Below are 20,351 nucleotides of genomic sequence, written 5' to 3' on the forward strand. Positions count from 1 at the left end.
TAATATTAGATACTTTGTATCATTCAAAGCAGGCCCATGGAGAGAGGAGAGTAAGAGGATGAGTTTCCAAAAATGTGTGATTAGTTTATCTCTTTCCTCCATCCCTTATCCCTATATGATATTTCTAGAAGACCCTCCATGGTCCTGGGAGTTATATAAAGGGGAAATAAATTCCTGGACATGGTGAGAGGCTAGTTCCAATGTAACACCCGTGGACTCACCTGTGAAGTTGAAGCTGGCTGTGGAAGCAGAGGGGATGAGTAGGCAAAGCATCCATCTGAGAAGAGATCCAAGGTCAGCCTCTTGGAAGTCGAGTGGTGCTGAAATACCACTTGGGTGTAGCACAGTATCCTTAGAGACGTAGGGAAGGAGCCAGGGCAGTTAAGAAATAATTCTATTGATACTTGCCCCTCACTGCATTTGAGATACTGAGCACATTCCTTAACTTGTCTGGGCCTCAACATTTTTGTTCTCCAATATGAGCTGATTGGCTAAAATTTCCTCTGTGCTGTGCTGTGGTCAGTGGTATCTGATTCTGCCACCCCATAGACTATAGCCTGCCAGGTTCCTCTGCCCATGGGACTTTTCAGGCAAGAATACTGGAGTGGGGCACCATTTCTGCCTCCAAGGGATCTTCCCAACCCACGGGTCAAACTCATGTCTCCTGCATTGACAGGTAGATTCTTCAACACTAGAGCCACCTGGAAAGCCCCAAAGCCCCACCTCTAAAGTCCCATTAAGGGCTAAGATTCTATAAACATACATTAGGTCTGGGAAAGCAAACTGCTTTTCATCCCTTTGAAATCAATAGTGAATTGAGAGGACTGAGGTTGAGTTTCAGCTTGAGTTGAAAGCATGAACATATTGACTAGAGATGTCTGCCGTGAGAGGCAGAAGTGGCCACGTGTGCAGGCAGTTGCATCCCTGGCTTAGTCTAAAGCAGGGACTGGTATACGGTACTAGGACGTATGAGTGAGGATAACTGAAGCGCTTAAAGAAGGAGAAAAGATATGCTGCTAAGTCACTTCAGTCGTGTCCGACTCTGTGCAACCCCATAGACAGCAGCCCACCAGGCTCCCCCGTCAAGAACACTGGAGTGGGTTTCCATTTCCTTCTCCAATGCATGAAAGTGAAAAGTGAAAGTGAAGTCGCTCAGTCGTGTCCAACTCTTAGTGACTCCATGGACTGCAGCCTACCAGGCTCCTCCATCCATGAGATTTTCCAGGCAAGAGTACTGGAGTGGGGTGCCATTACCACCTAGAATCCCCATCTGAGCTCCCACCTTTCCTTAACACAGCTGTTAAGAGGACTGCTGTTTCCAAAACTTGCCTCAAACCATTTGAACTGTGATGATCCTCTACTGTCAAACATCCCAGCAAAATTCAAGGTAATCTCCAAGAACCATTCAAAATATTGCTAAAACTGAACAGGACCTTGCTGGGCCCTCACAGGTACAGAAGCTCTTCCGTACCTTTCTGTACAGAAAAAACTTCAGTCTGCTAGAGGCCTCTCCTGAGTCACAAATGACTGGCTCAAGAATTAATGATTGAAAGGATGTGGACATGCAGTGAAAAAAATAGCAGTTGGGGCAGGAGAACTGGTTACAATTTACACAGTAAATCAGTCATATAGCAGTCATAGGGTGTTTATTTCCTCCCTAAAGTACATAGATAACAGTGTCTGAGACACATTCCTGACTTGTTTTGCAGGTACAGTAACTGCTACTAGATAGAAAAACTAACTACGTGATGATCAGACTGTAGTCATGACATCAGCTGCTCTGCCTTGAGCTGTACTGAATCTGTAATTTTCACCTTTCAAAGAACTGGCCTCAAGAAAAAGAATAAATTGACACTGGAGTTGAAGATTAACTGTTCTTAAAACAACCAAGATGACACCGACCAGCATGTTTTCAACATGATTATGGGAGTCAGTTGTATTGTTCTGCACGTAGCCCTCAGTGGCACATCCTTGAAGATTTTCTTTATTTTTATTTAATTAATTACTATTTTTTGTCCCAATAATTTATTGGTATATTAACTCTTGAAGAAGAAGCCAGGTTTGTCTTTCAAGTATTTCCATTATTTCTTTTATTAACATATTTTGCAAAGACTGCTTCAAGCTCTTTGGGTCATCAACCAAAATTTCAAAATCTTTTGGAAGGGTCCAGTATGATTTATTTCCTTAAAAATATACTCTATCTGTTGACAGCACTGTCTTCAAAATATCAAAATAAAGAAATGTAAAATACAAACATTTCACATTAGTTCAGTTTAGTTGCTCAGTTGTGTCTGATTCTTTTCGACCCCATGGACTGCAGAACGCCAGGCCTCCCTATCCATCACCAACTCCCAGAGTTTACTCAAACTCATGTCCATTAAGTCACTTATGCCATCCAACCATCTCATCCTCTGTCATCCCTTTCTCCTCCCACCTTCAATCTTTTGCAGCATCAGGGTCTTTTCAAATGAGTCAGCTCTTCATATCAGGTGGCCAAAGTATTGGAGTTTTAGCTTCAACATCAGTCCTTCCAATGAATATTCAGGACTGATTTCATTTAGGATTGACTGGTTGGATCTTGCATCCAAGGGATTCTCAAGAGTCTTCTCCAACACCACAGTTCAAAAGCATCAGTTCTTCAGCACTCGGCTTTCTTTATAGCCCAACTCTACTCTATAGCCCACATCCATACATGACTACTGGAAAAACCATAACCTTGACTAGACAGACCTTTGTTGGCAAAGTAATGTCTCTGCTTTTTAATATGCTGTCTTTCACATAAAAGTGCTATTATAAACAGTTGAATCATCTTCCTATGGATAACAAAAATAACTGATGGAGAATCTGAATGTCTGGACATCGCAACCCTCTATTGCTCCTAATGCTAATATTGAGCTAATTCCATTCCACAAAAGCTATTTAAATGACTGCTCCTAAATCCTGCTCACTCATTTCCTCTGTAGTCACTAGAAATTTGGCTTCTCTTCCTACCAGTCTGCCAATCCACAGAGAAAATATAGGAGCATTCCTTTGAAAACTTTTGCCCTCTGGCCAGCAATTGCGAGATCCTTTTTAGGATGCTATTCCACCATCTTTCCAGGTTGCTGGCTTTCTGAATAAAGCATCTTTCTTTTCCACCAATCCCTGTCTCTTGAACATTGACTTTTGAATGACAAATGGCCAACTTGAGTTTGGTTTCCACCCCAGTTGGTAACATTACGTTCTCCATGACCTCTGTACTTATTCTCTCCCTGAAGAAGTGTTTTCCTCTTTTGCTCAACCCCCCACAATTTTTTATTTATAACTATTTGGAGCACTTTTTATCTAATGTTTTTACTTGGTATACATATAAATTATAAAATATATGTTATTTATCTCAGCATCAATATAAGTTCCTTGATAGGATGAGGAATAAGTTTCTCCCTCATCATATATTCATGTGTTTGTCATCTACCCCCATACTAGCCAAACACATATTATATCCACTTCAGAAATAGAAACAAATAAATGCACAAAAGAAAAGATGAATGATATTTAAATGAATGAATTGAAGTGAATGGTAAACACAAGGTTAGACACTTTGGCTAAACAGTCAGAACCAATGAAGTGCCAAGGTATGTTTTGGACTAAACCATCTTTCCAAGTTCAGAGATACTTGCCCTCTCTAAATAGCTCTCCTTGTTTATCCTAACCACATGGTGAGCATGCTCAGTCAAGTCCGACTCTTTATGACTCTTTAGACTGTAGCCCTCCATGTTCCTCTGTCCAAGGGATTCTCCCGGCAAGAATACTGGAGTGGGTTGAGAAGATCCCTTGGATCTTCTCAACCTAAGGATCAAATCTGCATTTCTTACATCCCCTGCATTTGGAAGGTGGTTTCTTTACCACTGCACCACCTGGGAAACCCATATCAACCATACACATTGTCTTTCTATTCCCTCAAACTTGAAGATTGATGCTGAAATCTCCCATTACCTGTAAGAGGCCCAGGTGCCTGGATGTGTGTGTGTGTGAGCGCGTGCACGTGCATGGTAAACGGGGTGCTTCTTTATACCCAAACAGTGAGCTTCCTCAGAGGAGGAGAGATGTTCAGGAAAGACCTTACATCTGGTAAAAATTGGTACTTGGATAGACTATCTAGTTGTTGAGTGGGTGGCCCAATTACTAAAGGATGCTGTTGAATGAGTGAGTGAGTGAGTGAGCTAAAAGATGGAGGGAGTGAGTAAGCAAATGTATAAATAAGAAATGAGCCAACAAACTAGCTGACTGACTGGCTAGTTCACTGAACAGCTGACTGACTGACTGCTGAGTGGTTGACAAACTGATTTACTGACTGGCTGCCTGGCTGGCCACCAAGCTGATGGCTAATTTTCAAAAGCAGATCTTTGTATAGCAAAGGAAGTTTTCTTGGGAACATGGGACAAATGGCACAAAAGAGGATCCTTGGTATAGGAGCCCTTGAGGAGTGTATGCTATGAACTGGAAAACCATTTCCTAGTTTTCTTTCTTTTTCTTAGGAGTTCTCTGTGATTTTCATTCCCTGCCAACTGAGGTCAGTGGATGTGACTTCAAGGGAACACCAGCCAGAGGCAGTCATGGTCAGATAGTGGCTCTCTTCCTGTAAGAAGGTATTTGGGACCAGAGGACACTTGTTCACTGGGGAGCCTGATTGTTCCCTGGGTCTTAGGCTCTGGGAGTGGGGTTCTGGGGCTCAGATCATCTTTCAGGTTGGGGAAAGGGCCTCTGTGATGGTGGCCAAGATAGGGAACCGAATCAAACAGACAAGTTAGTGGATGCACAAGCTGGGCCAGTTTGTCCTGTCGATACCCTGCTCTCTGACCACAGAGACCTTCCTTGGGAAAGTGATATACAGGCAGCAAGCAAGGGCTGCCAGACTCGGCTTCAGACAGTGCCTGGTGATGACTGAAGCCCCCAGGGTAGAGCAGGGCTCATAGTGCTATGTGGTGACCAACCCTGCATCTACTCAGCTGACTGACAGGCAATTACAGTACCCTGCCACAGCCATCACTCCTGACCTGGATGAGAAGGAAGGCGCAGGACAATAACCTGGATACAGGTAGCTTGTTTCCATAGTAACCAAGCCACTCCATGCCCAAACCCTTCAATGGTTCCCCAGAGGCCTCGGGAAAAAGTCCCTGGTTACTGACAGAGGTGAAAAGGCCCTTTTCTACTCTTGTCCCTTGCTGAGAGGCTTCTAGTCTCCTCTCTCCCCAGTCATCCCACCTGCCTTTTTCTCTATGCACAAATATTCTACTGCTTCAACCATAAGCCATGATAACTATTTTTTAAATTTAATTTTAATTTTTAATTCAATTTTTGTTTTGTACTGGAGTGTAGTTGATTGACAATGTTGTATTAGTTTTCAGGTGCACAGCTGAGTGATTCAATTATACATATGCATATTGCTGTGGTTTAGTCACCCTGTGGTATCCAATTCTTTGTGACCCCATGGACTGCAGCCGACAGGCTCCTCTGTCCACGGATTTTCCAGACAAGAATATTGAAGTGAGTTACTATCCATTCTTTTTCAGATTCTTTTCCCATAGAGGTTAGTACAGAACATAATGGCTATTTACAGTGTTGTTTTTTTTTTAATTAGTCTCTCTTGATGAACAGATAAGGGACTTGTGGTACATATACATGTACCTACTTGCAGGGAAGCAAAGGAGACACAGACATTTTGGGCAGAGTTGGGGAAGGAGAGAGTGGGATGATTTGAGAGAATAGCCTTGAAATATATGCATTGCCATATGTAAAATGGATAACCAGTGGAAATTCGATGTATGATGCAGGAAACCCAAAGCCAGTGCTCTGTGACAACCTAGAGGTGTGGAATGAGGAGGGAGCAGGAATGGGGTTCAAGAGGGAGGGGACATATGTATACCAAGTGCCAACTCATGCTGATGTATGGCAAAAATCATCACACTATTGTAAAGTAATTATCCTCCAATTTATAAATAAAATTATATATGTGATTTATATATTTTATAAATACATAATAAAAAATATATAAACATAAATATATATAGGAAAATATAAATATATATGAAGAAAAACAACTTGGTAGCTCAGATGGTAAAGAATCCGCCTGCAATGCAGGAGATGAAGGTTCAGTCCCTGGGTTGGGAAGATCCCCTGGAGAAGGAAATGGCAACCCACTCCAGCATTCTTGCCTTGAGAATCCCATGGACAGAGGAGCCTGGTGGGCTACAATTGCCATGGGGTTGCAAAGAATTGGGCATGACTTAATGACTAAGACTTTATATATAAAGAGTATTCTCTCTTTTTCACTCTCCTTTTCCCAGCAAGCCACTCCCTCTGCCTGGAGTGCCTGTCCTTAACTTGTGCCTGACTGATCTCAGAACTTCAGCGACTAATTTCCTTCTTCTCTGAATACCTCCCCCCCCAATCTGTGTTACCCAAGTAGCATTTGGTATCTGTGTTTGTTCTGGAAACTCTTGTCCTGGTGCTGATTCTCATTTGAAACAGTCTCCTCTGCTCCATCCCTTTGTAAACTGCGAGCTCCTGGAAGGCAGAAATAACACTACCTACTCCTCTGACTCCTATAGAATGTCTTGTCCATAATAGATATACAACAAATATACATTCATACAAACCAGATATGTAGTCTGTCTGGAGCATATGTGACTCCAGCCTCTCCCGGTGTGTGGCTGTGAGAGTCTCTTAGCTCCTCTGCCTGACAAAGGCAAGCCCAAATTCCTCCCCATGATTGGGTCTCTCCCCGCCTGGTATTCATGCTTCTATGTGTGGCCTATGTCAAGCATGCCTTCTTCGAGCTTCGTGTTCAGCCTATGGCTTTTATTCCTTGCTGGATATTGAGCCTGTAAAGAGCAGGTACCTATCTTTCTCAGACTCAGTTCCTCCTCCTATCCAAGGCCTTGGCAGACTTTTGCATGCAAGAGAACTTAATAAAGACTGGCTAGGTTTTCTAGGATGATACTCAAGTTCAAAAGACAGCAATGAGATCAATAATTCCAAAGGGCAGATATCTGAGAATCTCTTTGCATGGGTGAGGTAGACTGCACTATGCTCCTAAGTGTTTTGCTGCTGATGCCCCTCTGCCCCAGGGGGTATCCTTGCCCGCCTTGTTGATGATGGCAGCCCCAGCCATGCGACTTGTGCTGCCTACAAGACTGCAAACCTTAAGAGCCATGTTCATTTTGCCCTCTTTCCTCTCTGCCATGAAGACTGACCTTGTTCCCGATTGAAGCTGCACTGTAAGCCTGCATCCTTAAGTCAACTTAATGTGTAGCGGGACTGCAGTTGACCTTTGGTAGACATGTAAGGTGAGCAAGCAATAAACCTTTGTTGTGTTAAGGCACTGAATGTGGGGCTCATTTGTTACTGCAGCATAACTTAGCCTATCCTGACTGATACACAGGGACATAATGAATCTTCTCTCAAGGAGAATGTATTCCTATTTCAGCTTGACTCTGCCCAAAGGGAAAATACGTTTTTAAGTCCAGTGCATGCTGAGTAGCAGTCAGACAGTGACTCAGGTATGTGTGTATGTGCCATGTGTGGGGTGTGTGTAGATATGTGTGACAAGTGTGAATAAATGACTATATGCAGAGGTGGGGTACAGGAGAAGGGAGGGGAGGGGGAACGGAGGAGCAAGCCTGGGCTTATACAGCACAGGGAGAGGACCATCTGCTTGTGGGCAACTGACATTTGCCTACAAATGACTTTCTGTCTGTGGTTGGGAAGCTAAATGAAACTGTTTCCTTACAGGATTTTGTGCCAAACCACATCTTATATCTTACACTGAGCTGAACTGAGGACAGAGTGCCACCTGCTGGAGCTGCCAAGTCAGTGCAACCACTTCCAATTTCAGCTGAGTTTCTCTTTCAGTATGTCCAACTCTGCAACACAATGGACTGTAGCATTCCAGGCTGCCCTGTCCATCACCAATTCCGGGGCTTGCTCAAACGCATGTCCATCAAGTCAGTGAAACCATCCAAACATCTCATCCTCTCTTGTCCCCTTCCCTTGCTTTCAGTCTTTCCCTGCATCAGGGTCTTTTTCAATGAGTCAGAAAACTAACCAAACTGATCACATGGATCACAGATTTGTCTAACTCAATGAAACTATGACCCATGCCATGTAGGGCCACCCAACATGGACAGGTCGTGGTGAAGAGTTCTGACAAAATGTGGTCCACTGGAGAAGGAAATGGCAAATGACTTCAGTATTCTTGCCTTGAGAGCCCCAAGAATAGTATTAAAAAGGCAAAAATATATGACACTGAAAGATGAACTCCCCAAGTCAGTAGGCGACCAACATGCTACTGGAGAAGACTGGAGAAATAGCTCCACAAAGAATGAAAAGATGGAGCTAAAATGAAAACAACACCCAGTTGTGGATGTGACTGGTGATGGAAGTAAAATCCAATGCTGTAAAGAACAATATTGCATAGGAACCTGGAATGTTAGGTCCATGATTTGGAAGTGGTCAAACAGGAGATGGCAAGAGTGAACACTGACATTTTAGGAATCAGTGAACTAAAACGGATAGGAATGAGCGAATTTAATTCAGATATCATTATATCTACTACTGTCGGCAAGAATCCCTTAGAAGAAATGGAGTAGCCCTCATAGCCAACAGGAGTCTGAAATGCAGTACTTGAGTGCAATCTCAAAAATGACAGAATGATCTCTGTTCTTTTCCGAGGCAAACCATTCAATATCACGGTAATCCAAGTCTGTGCCCCAACCACTAAAGCTGAAGAAGCTGAAGAATGGTTCTATGATGACCTACAAGACCTTCTGGAAATAACACCAAAAAAAGATGACCTTTTCATCATAGAGGACTAGAATGCAAAAGTAAGAAGTCAAGAAACACCTGGAGTAACAGGCAAGTTTGGACTTGGAGTACAAAATGAAGCAGGGCAAAGGCTAACAGAGTTTTGAAAAGAGAACACACTGGTCATAGCAAATACCCTCTTCAAACAACACAAGAGAAGACTCTACACATGGACATCACCAGGTGGTCAATACCAAAATCAGATTGATTATATTCTTTGCAGCCAAAGATGGAGAAGCTCTATATAATCAGCAAAAACAAGAACAGGAGCTGACTGTGGCTCAGATCATGAACTCCTTATTGCCAAATTCAGACTTAAATTGAAGAAAGTAGGGAAAACCACTAGACCATTCAGACATGACCTAAATCAAATCCCTTACAATTATACAGTGGAAGTGACAAATAGATTCAAGGGATTATCTGATAGACAGAGTGCCTGAAGAACTAGGGACGGAGGTTCATGACATTGTACAGGAGGCAGTGATCAAGACCATGCCCAAGAAAAATAAATGCAAAAAGGCAAAATGGTTGTCTGAGGAGGCCTTAAAATAGCTGAGAAAAGAAGACAAGCAAAAGACAAAGGAGAAGAGGAAAGATATACCCATCTGAATGCAGAGTTCCAAAGAACAGCAAGGAGAGGTAAGAAAGCCTTCCTCAGTGATCAGTGCAAATAAATAGAGGAAAACAACAGAATGGGAAAGACTAGAGATCTCTTCAAGAAAACTAGAGATACTAAGGGAACATTTCATGCAAAGATGGACACAATAAAGAACAGAAACTATATGGACCTAACAGAAGCAGAAGATCTTAAGAAGAGGTGGCAGGTATACACAGAAGAACTGTACAAAAAGATCTTCATGACCCAGATAATCACGATGCTGTGATCACTCAACTAGAGCCAGACATCCTGGAATGTGAAGTCAAGTGGGCCTTAGGAAGCATCACTACAAACAAAGCTAGTGGAGGTGATGGAATTCCAAAACCTAAAAGATGATGCTATGAAGGTGCTTCAATCAATATGCCAGGAAATTTGGAAAACTCAGCAGTGACCACAGGACTGGAAAAGGTCAGTTTTCATTCCAATCTCAAGAAGGGCAATGCCAAGTAATGGTCAAACTACTGCACAATTTCACTTATCTCACACACTGGCAAAGTAATTCTCAAAATTCTCCAAGCTAGGCTTTAACAGTACATGGACAGAAAACTTCCAGATGTTCAAGCTGGATTTAGAGGAACCAGAGATCAAATTGCCAACATCCTTTGGATCACTGAAAAAGCAAGAGAGTTCCTAAAAAACATCTACTTCTGCTTCATTGACTACACCACAGCTTTTAACTGTGTGGATCACAACAAGCTGTGGAAAATTCTTCAAGAGATGGGAATACCAGACTACCTTACCTGTCTCCTGCAAAATCTGTATGCAGGTCAAGGAGCAACAGTTAGAACCAGACATGGAACAATGGACTGGTTCCAAATTTGGAAAGGAGAACGTCAAGGCTGTATATTGTCACCTGCTTATTTAACTTATATGCAGAGCATATCATGTGAAATGCTGGGCTGGATGAAGCACAAGCTGGAATCAAGATTGCCAGAAGAAATATCAATAACCTCAGATATGCAGAGGACACCACCCTTATGGCAAAAAGCAAAGAGGAACTAAAGAGCCTCTTGATGAAGGTGAAAAAGGAGAATGAAAAAGCTGGCTTAAAACTCAGCATACAAAAATGAAGATCATGGCATCTGATCCCATCACTTCATGGCAAATAGATGGGGAAACAATGGAAACAGTGAGAGACTTTATTTTGGGGGGCTCCAAAATCACTGCAGATGGTGACTGCAGCCATGAAATTGAAAGACGCTTGCTCCTTGGAAGAGAAGGTATGACCAACCTTGACAGCATATTAAAAAGCAGAGGCATTACTTTCCTGATGAAGGTCTTTCTAGTCAAAGCTATCATTTTCCAGTAGTCATGTATGGATGTGAGAGTTGAACCATAAAGAAAGCTGAGCACTGAAGAACTGATGCTTTTAAACTGTGGTGTTGAGAAGACTCTTGAAAGTCCCTTGGACTGCAAGGAGATCAAACCAATCAATCCTAAAGGAAATCAGTCCGGAATATTCATTGGAAAGACTGAAGCTGAAGCTTAAGCTCCAATCCTTTGGCCACCTGATGCAAAGAACTGACTCATTGGAAAAGACCCTGATGTTGGGAAAGATGGAAGGCAGGAGGAGAAGGGGATGACAGGATGAGATGGTTGGATGGCATCACCGACTCAATTGACATGAGTTTGAGCAAGCTCTGGGAGTTGGTGATGGACAGGAAGAACTGGCATGCTGTCAATCATGGGGCTGCAAAATCAGACACAACTGAGAGACTGAACTGTCTCCTCCTTCAGCGGGCAGATTCAGACCCAGAGTGAAGCCTCAGATGCTGAGGTGACCCTGGTGATCCCTTCACTTCACTTTATAGGCAAAAAACTTAGGACTTGGGCCAGTATGTTTCCCTCTGAAGGCCTCTCAAGTTGGGCCACACTACCCTCAGGGGAAGGGCTGACTTCTTCTCCATTATAGCCAGTGCAATTCCAAGGTTCCCTTGGCAGTGAGGTTCGAAGTAGACAGGCTGTTTTGGGTAGGTGCATGGGGTGGGGAAGAGGTGAGTACCCTGTGGTTCATGAGAACCAACCTGGATGGAGGATAAGGGAAGACTCTTGCAAGGGCTTCCATTAACTGAACAGTGACGACCTAAAATGCAAGGCTCTCTACATTTTTGCCCATAGTCCTTGCCAGAAAAACACTACCTCATTTTAACAGACAAAGAAACTGAAATCCAGAGAGTCTAAGTGATTTGTCCAGAGTCATGTAGCTGGGAAATGTTTGTGTCAGAATTCAAGTCCATGTCAGTTTGGTTCTAAGACTGAAATTTGTATTGCATCAAGCCATATCACACCCAAACTATAGGCTCTCCATGCCTCTTGACTGTATTCTTCCTGCACAGGGCATGCAGATAGGCAGGGTTCAGGATGTTCAGGCCACGTGGTATGATTCTTTCAAGGAGTCTGTAGACTACAGAACGAGGGCTTAATGACCAGGCACTTGGTGAGTGCAGGGAGCAAGCCTTGACTGTAGATGGCCCCAGTCACATGTGAAACCACTGCCTCAGAGACCCGTGCAAGTCCTTATGCTTTATGGAGCTACTATCAGTGCCAAACCCTGTGTTTAGAGAACAAACAGGCAGTAAATGGGACAGGAAGAAAAGTGGCTGGATGATTATAACAGTGTGTGTTACTGGCCTGGTGTGTTACTCTGCAGGGCAGTTAAGGACAACACTCTCAAGGGAAGCCGTTCAGTTCAGTTCAGTTCAGTCACTCAGTCGTGTCCAACTCTTTGTGACCCCATGAACCGCAACACGCCAGGTCTCCCTGTCCATCACCAACTCCCGGAGCCTGCTCAAACTCATGTCCATTGAGTTGGTAATGCCATCCAACCATCTCATCCTCTGTCATCCCCTTCTGCTCCTGCCTTCAATCTTTCCTAGCATTAGGGTCTTTTCCAATGAGTGAGTTTTTCACATCAGGTGGCCAAACTATTGGTTCTAAGGAGTGTCAAAATGAGCATCTTTAGAACCAAGATTCTGATTTTACAACTCTCTCCACAGGGCACTCAGTCCTAATATAAGACATGGTAGGTGACCAGTAGGAAACTTTATTAAGATTATGAAAGCTGGTGGTACTTTCCTGGTTGTCCACATAGAGAATAGCATACATGCATGCATGTACACAGCACACACACACTTTGTCTTTAGGGAGCCAGGTCACAAAGCCCCCATCCTGACCTAGTTTGCTGCAGAGAATAGAATAAGGGCATTCAGTGAAGATTTAAATGGAATGTGACTGACTGTAATCAGTCAACCTTAAAAAACCACAAGCTAATCTTTATCCTTTCCCAACACAGAAGCTCTAGTTCTGTGCACAGGTATCTTGCCATTCAATCCTTTTCCTCAAGGCCATTATGATCAAGAAAGAGGCCTCCTGGCCATTTCCACAGAGGCCAGAATGGAATACCTCAGCATTCCATCAGCCACCTGCAGTTCTCTTTACCAAGTTCAATTCAGTCCAGTCGCTCAGTTGTGTCCAACTTTTTGTGACCCCATGGACTGCGGCATGCCAGGTCTCCCTGTTCCTCATCAACTCCCAAAGGTTGCTCAAACTCATGTCCATCAAGTAGGTGATGCAATCCAACCACCTAATCCTTTGTCATCCCCTTATCCTCCTGCCCTCAATGTTTCCCAGCATCAGGGTCTTTTCCAGTGAGTCAGTTCTTCACATCAGATGGCCAAAATATTGGAGTTTCAGCTTCAGCATCAGTCCTTCCAATGAATATTTAGGATTGATTTCCTTTAGGATTGACTGGTTTAATCTCCTTGCAGTCCAAGGAACTCCCAAGAATCTTCTCCAATACCACAGTTCAAAAGCATCAATTCTTCAGCACTCAGCTTTTTTTAGAGTCCAGCTCTCACATCCATACATGACTACTGGAAAAACCATAGCTTTGATTAGATGGACCTTTCTTGGCAAAGTAATGTCTCTGCTTTTAATATGCTGTCGAGGTTGGTCATAGCTTTTCTTCCAAGGAGCAAGTGTCTTTTAATTTCATGGCTGTAGTCACCATCTGCAGTGACTTTAAAACCCCCCAAAATAAAGTTTCTCACTGTTTCCATTGTTTCTCCATCTATTTGCCCTGAAGTGATGCAATCAGATGCCATGATCTTCGTTTTCTGAATGTTGAGTTTTAAGCCAGCTTTTTCACTCTCCTCTTTCACTTTCATCATGAGGTTCTTTAGGGACAGAGGAGCCTGGTGGGCTACAATCCATAGGGTTGCAGAGTCAGACATGACTGAAGTTACCGAGCATGCATGCACAAGAGTATTAAAATCTTAGTTTAGTGCCTTGCTTAGAGTAGTAAAACACATTTTCAAAATATAAATATATCCATGCATTTGTGTGTGCATGCTAAGTCACTTCAGTCGTGAACAACTCTTTGCGACCCTATGGTCTGTAGCCTGCCAGACTCCTCTGTCCATGGGATTCTCCAGGCAAGAATACTGGAGTGGGTTGCCATGCCTTCCTCCAGGGGATCTTCATGACTCAGGGATCAAACCTGCACCTCCTGTGACTCCTGCATTGCAGGCAGGTTCTTTACTGCTGAGCCACTGGGGAAGCCCCCAAATATATACCTATGTTTGTTTTAAATATCTAATATTTAGTTTAAATATTTAATATAATTAAATATAAAATTTAAATTTTAAGGTTAATCATATATTAAATTATATTATGTTTATAGCTTAATGTAAAATATTTATAACATGAAATTATAATATTTCTATATATATATAGTATAATACATATCTATACTATATATATATAACTGGTTTCAGACTGTGTGTGTGTGTCTTGGTTCCCTGGAGGGAGGCAAGTTTGTCCTGTAGACTATAAAAGAGGCACAACTTGAGAGTTGTGAGTTAAGTTTTATTTGGGGCAAATGAAGACTGCAGCCCAGGAGATAGTACCTCAGATAGCTCTGAGAAATTGCTCCAAAGATGCAGTGGAGGAAAGTCAATATATAAGATTTTGGTGAAGAGGGAGTTCAATACAATTAAGCATTCGTTTTACAAAAGGTTTTCTGCCAGTCACAAGGAGCTGATGTCATCAGGAAGGGATTTAGTGCTCTTCTAAATATGAGGAGATGCAAGGATGGAATCCTGAAATCAGGTCCTGAAAACACTCAACTATCTAAAGACTTGTCCGGCCAGATTCCCTGGAACACAGAGTGCCTCACTCCACCCTGAACTCTCTCAGTGGGTGTTGAAGGGCAGCAGCAGCAGCAGCACAAGGTTCAATCTTTGCAGAGGCAGAGGGCAAATGCCTTTGTTGTCCAGTCACTGGCAATACTCTTGGCAAGTGTCAGTTTGTAGTTGACAGTCCTAAGGCTGAGGGACTTGAAAGTATAGTTGTGGATTCCAGCTAAGCTTGCTCTGAGTCTCTGGGAGGAATCCTTACAGAATGCTCTAGGGCCTGGGTGGACCCATCTTGTCATTCCATTGTTACCTCTTTCCAGGGTTTTCCGTGACTGTGAGTTGTTAGGAGAAATAAAGATTAGAGTGAGTCACCATATACCGAGTCAGAGCCAGAAGGAAGCTGAGAAAAACTCCTGCAAGCCCAGCATGGTCATGGGCAGGTAAGGAAGCTCAGGTGAGGCCTGGGGAAAGGAACTGACTTGCTCAGGATCAAATAGGTGGCCCACGGCAGAACCTAGGCATCAACTTGGGTCTCATGACTCCTGTCCAACACTCTATATGTGGAGCTATATTTAGTGCCTCCTAAAACCCATGGAAGGTGAACCTCCTTGTTCCATTAGCCCCTGGGGACAGAGGAGACTCAAGCCCAGGGGTTGCTTGGAGACCTGAGGACACAGAATGGTTTCATTTTTATGTTGCTAAAGAGTAAGTTGGAAGCAGCCTTGTCTGATACCTGACAGCTGGCATAAAAATTCCAGAAGACAGATGACTGAATACCAGGAGCCCAAAGTCAGAGTCAACAGTGGTGACTATTCTCTGCCCTGGACCACCCCAGACAACTGCAGTGCTTACACACACACACACACACACACACACACACACACACACACTGAGATGGAAGGTACCACAGTGACCCAGGAGATCTCAGCAGACCTGGGCACAGGCCAAGCCCATGTGTCTTCCATGCCAGGTATCTTTGATTCCCCAGGAACATCAGCCCGGGCCCAAGCACAGACATGCAGGGGAAGGCAGAGCCTACCAAATTGGGTCAAACCCAGGGCTCCTTGCAAAGAATTCCTGGTGGCTGGATCTGAAGTCTACCTGCTGAAATCCATCACCAGCTGGGTATCCCCTGGGGAATGGCAGGGTTGTGCCCAGCAGCTGGGTGGCTGAGAGATGGCCTCTTTTTCCCAGGGGGATTGTGGGGGAGGGAGGAGGGAAGAGGGAAGGGCAAGCCTCCACTGCCTGGCAGAACCTCTGCTAGAGTTTCTAACTCAGCCTTGGAGTTTGAGTCATTCTCATTTTATAGCTTAGACATTTTTATGGCTAAGGTTACTCAATAAAAATGTAGGGAAGAAAGGATTTAAACTCAGCTCTTCCAGGCTCCAGGATGGGTGTTTGTTTTTTTTTTACTTGTCCCATACTACCTTCTAAGTAATTTCTTTATTTGGAATATGTAACTATATTCTTCCCAGAGGAAGGCACACCTCTTTCCAAGCCCTCAGCATCATACTGTTTATCCTGAGATCTTTGTGCTGTGGAAATTGACTCAAGACTGATGGGCAGACATCCTGTTGGGATGTTGCAGAAACCTGGGGAAAGGTCTGGACTTTGTGCTTTGGGGCCATGCACATAAGCAAGAATGAAATGTGAGCATGCCTGTTGGTGCATTCAGGTGTCTGTGAGTGTGAGTTGGTATGTGAACATGGATTTCAGGGTGATTGACAGCATGCGATTTTGTGTCAGGGTGTGGTGAGTCCTTGTCTCACAAGAGGGCTCATGAATGAATACATGTGGGAAGATGAACTTAAGTGTGCAAGAGTGAGTGTGCACAGGGCTGACATTCAACAGGTATGCATAGGTGTTGATGAATCCAGAGTTAAAATGTTAAAACTACTTCTGTGACAAGTGGCAAATAGCCTCTGCACCAGGGCCCCTGCCCACCAGCGCCCCTGCCCTAACTGACTTCCAGTCAGCTCAGTCCTACAGCATCGGGAAGCTGCTGACCAATGACTGTCACAGCTGGGGCCTCTGGGACACTGGGGGATCTCAGTGCTCAATGTCAGTCTCCAAATATGCAGAATTCACTTTGAATAATAACTCTGTGTGTGTGTGTGTGTGTGTGTGTGTGTGTGTGTGTGATTTGTGGGCTTCCCAAGTGGTGCTAGTGGTAAAGAAACTGCCTTCCAATGAAGGAGATGCAAGAGACATGGGTTCGATCCCTGGGTCAGGAAGATCCTCTGGAGAAAGAAACCCACTCAAGTATTCTTGCCTGGAGAATCTCATGGACAGAGGAATCTGGCAGGCTACAGACCACAGGGTCACAAAGAGTTGGACACAACTGAAGTGACTTAGCACACATGCACAAATGTGTGTCATTTCTGTGAGTGTATGAACATGGATGAGCAGGTACCCCTGTATAAACATGTGTGAGTGTGTGGACATGCTGGCTTTGCCTTCCCAACAAATGGCTGGGTTGTAAGTTCTGGAAAGATGGAATCCAGACTTTATGCTTCTTCCAGCAACTAATAGGGTCAGAGCACTTGCTTTGTTGCAAAGAATTCAGGCCAGAGAGCCAGAGCATCACAAGTTTGAATTTCAGCTCTACCACCTACAAGCTCTTGCTGCTGTGAGCAGTAAGGAGCTTCTCTGCACCTCACCCCTATCTCTAATGGGAAAAGCAACACCTACTTCAATAGGGTGGTATCAGTGTGTGGGAGTGCTTGGCACACACCGTGGCCCTGCTCTGCCCATGCTCCCTCAGCATATCAGCCTCAGTTCTTGCCTCCAGGGAGCAGGGCCTGCCTCCAAAAGGCATGGCTGGCTGTATAAATTGACAGAGAAAAATTACTGTGGGCTAGAGCTGCCAGGACTACCTCAAGAGCAGAATCCACCATGGGCATGTGTTAAAAAAGGGAAGATTCTGGAAGAAAAGGCAACCACCAAATGGGGTGATTATGTCCTGGAGTAAATTGTTTCCACCCATGAACACCCCTCAGACCCTTTGTTCTACACAACTGGTCCTTGTCCTTGACTCTAAGATGTATCCTGACCCTCACACCTTTGTCTCACTACAGGAGTGGAGCCTGTGTCCCCACATTGGTGGAAATAAGTGGAGGGTCTTGCTGCTCTCTCAGAAAGTGGAGAATAATAGTAAAAGCAACAGTAACATTCACCCAACACTTGCTATGGGTTATTGTTCAGTTGCTAAGTCATGTCCAACTCTTTGTGACCCCATGGATTGTAGTCAACCAAGTTCCTCTGTTAATGCAATTTCTCAGGCAAGAATACTGGGGTGGGTTGCCACTTCTTTCTCCATACCTCTGCTTTTAAATCACACACAGGTGAGCTACTGGTGAATGCTGATGTGGAACCAAAAAGGGAATGGATTGAGCAAAGTCTAGGTCCTAATATTTCTCATAGGCAAGACATCTCCAACTCTAGATTTTTTGTCACAAATTTTTTATCAAAATCTCATAGTCTATTCACCGAATACCAGTCAGATGGAAAGGAAAAGCATAATTTACATAAAATGATACTTTTGGACATCCCTGCCATACATAAAATTTATTCTAAGTGTTTAATACAATGGAAAATATAAAAACCTCCTATTATGGGTTACATTCAACTTATTATTTATTTACATTGTTTTACTTAACACCTTTTTCCAAGTGAACAATGCAAAGAAATAGCCTACCAGGCTCCGAGATCCATGAGATTTTCCAGGCAAGAATACTGGAGTGGGCTGCCATTTCCTTCTCCAGGGAATCTTCCTAACCCAGGAGTCGAACCTGGGTATTCTGCATTGCAGACAGACACTTTACCATCTGAGCCACCAGAGTGATCCTATGTTTCAGTTCAGTTCAGTCGCTCAGTCATGTCTGACTCCTTGCGACCCCATGAATCACAGCACGCCAGGCCTCCCTGTCCATCACCAACTCCCGGAGTTCACTCAAACGCATGTCCATCGAGTCAGTGATGCCATCCAGCCATCTCATCCTCTGTCGTCCCCTTCTCCTCCTGTCCCCAATCCCTCCCAGCATCAGAGTCTTTTCCAATGAGTCAACTGTTCTCATGAGGTGGCCAAAGTACTGGAGTTTCAGCTTTAGCATCATTCCTTCCAAGGAAATCCCAGGGCTGATCTCCTTCAGAATGGACTGGTTGAATCTCCTTGCATCCTATGTTTAATACAATGAAAATATAAAAACCTCTTGGTATGGGTTGCTTCTGCTGCTGCCAAGTCACTTCAGTCGTGTCCGACTCTGTGCAACCCCAGAGATGGCAGCCCACCAGGCTCCCCCATCCCTAGGATTCTCCAGGCAAGAACACTGGAGTGGGTTGCCATTTCCTTCTCCAATGCATGAATGTGAAAAGTGAAAGGGAAGTCTCTCAGTGGTGTCCGACTCTTAGCGACCCCATGGACTGCAGCCCACCAGACTTCTCCATCCATGGGATTTTCCAGGCAAGAGTACTGGAGTGAGGTGCCATTGCCTTCTCCGTAGTATGGGTCACATTCTACCTATTATTTATTTACATTGTTTTATTTAACACCTTTTTCTAAGTGAACAATGCAAAGAAATAGAGGAAAACAATAGAATGGGAAGGACTAGATATCTCTTCAAGAAAATTAGAGATACCAAGGGAATATTTCATGCAAAAATGGGCACAATAAAGAACAGAAACCATATGGACCTAACAGAAGCAGAAAATATTAAGAGGTGGAAAGAATACACAGAAGAACTATACAAAAAAGATCTTCATGACCCAGATAGCCACAATGGTGTGATCACTCATCTAAAGCCAGACACGTTGGAGTGAGAAGCCATGTGAGCCTCAGGAAGCATCACTACGAATAAAGCTAGTGGTGATAATGGAATTTCAGATGAGCTATTTCAAATCCTAAAAAATGATGCTGTTAAAATGTTGCACTCAATATGCCAGAAAATTTGGAAAACTCAGCAGTGGCCACAGGACTGGAAAAGGTCAGTTTTCATTCCAATCCCAAAGAAAGGCAATGCCAAAGAATGTTCAAACTACCAAACAATTACACTCATTTTACATGATAGCAAAATAATGCTCAAAATTCTCCAAGCTAGGCTTCAATAGTACATGAACCAAGACCTTCCAGATATTCAAGCTGGATTTAGAAAAAAACAGAGGAACCAGAGATGAAATTGCCAACATCCACCAGATCATAGAAGAAGAAAGAGAATTCCAGAAAAACATATACTTCTGCTTCATTGACTACATTAAAGCCTTTGACTGTGTGGATCACAACAAAATGTGGAAAATTCTTAAAGAAATGAGAATACCAGACCACCTTACCTACCTCCTGCAAAACCTATATGCAGGTCAAGAAGCAACTTGACCTATATGTAGGCCAAGTTAGAACTAGACATGGAACAACAGACTGGTTCCAAATCAAGAAAGGAGTACATCAAGGCTATATATTGTCACCCTGCTTATTTAACTTATATGAAGAGTACATCATGCAAAATACTGGAGTGGATGAAGCACAAGTTGGAATCAAGATTGCTGGGAGAAATATCAATAACCTCAGATATGCAGATGACACCACCCTTATGGCAAGAAGTGAAGAGGAACTATTAAAGAAAGTGAGAGAGTGAAAAAGCTGGCTTAAAACTTAACATTCAGAAAACAAAGATCATGGCATCTGGTCCCATCACTTCATGGCAAATAGATGGGGAAACAAT

This window comes from Bubalus bubalis, chromosome 6, assembly GCF_019923935.1.
Source record: "Bubalus bubalis isolate 160015118507 breed Murrah chromosome 6, NDDB_SH_1, whole genome shotgun sequence".
Taxonomy (NCBI): Eukaryota; Metazoa; Chordata; class Mammalia; order Artiodactyla; family Bovidae; genus Bubalus; species Bubalus bubalis.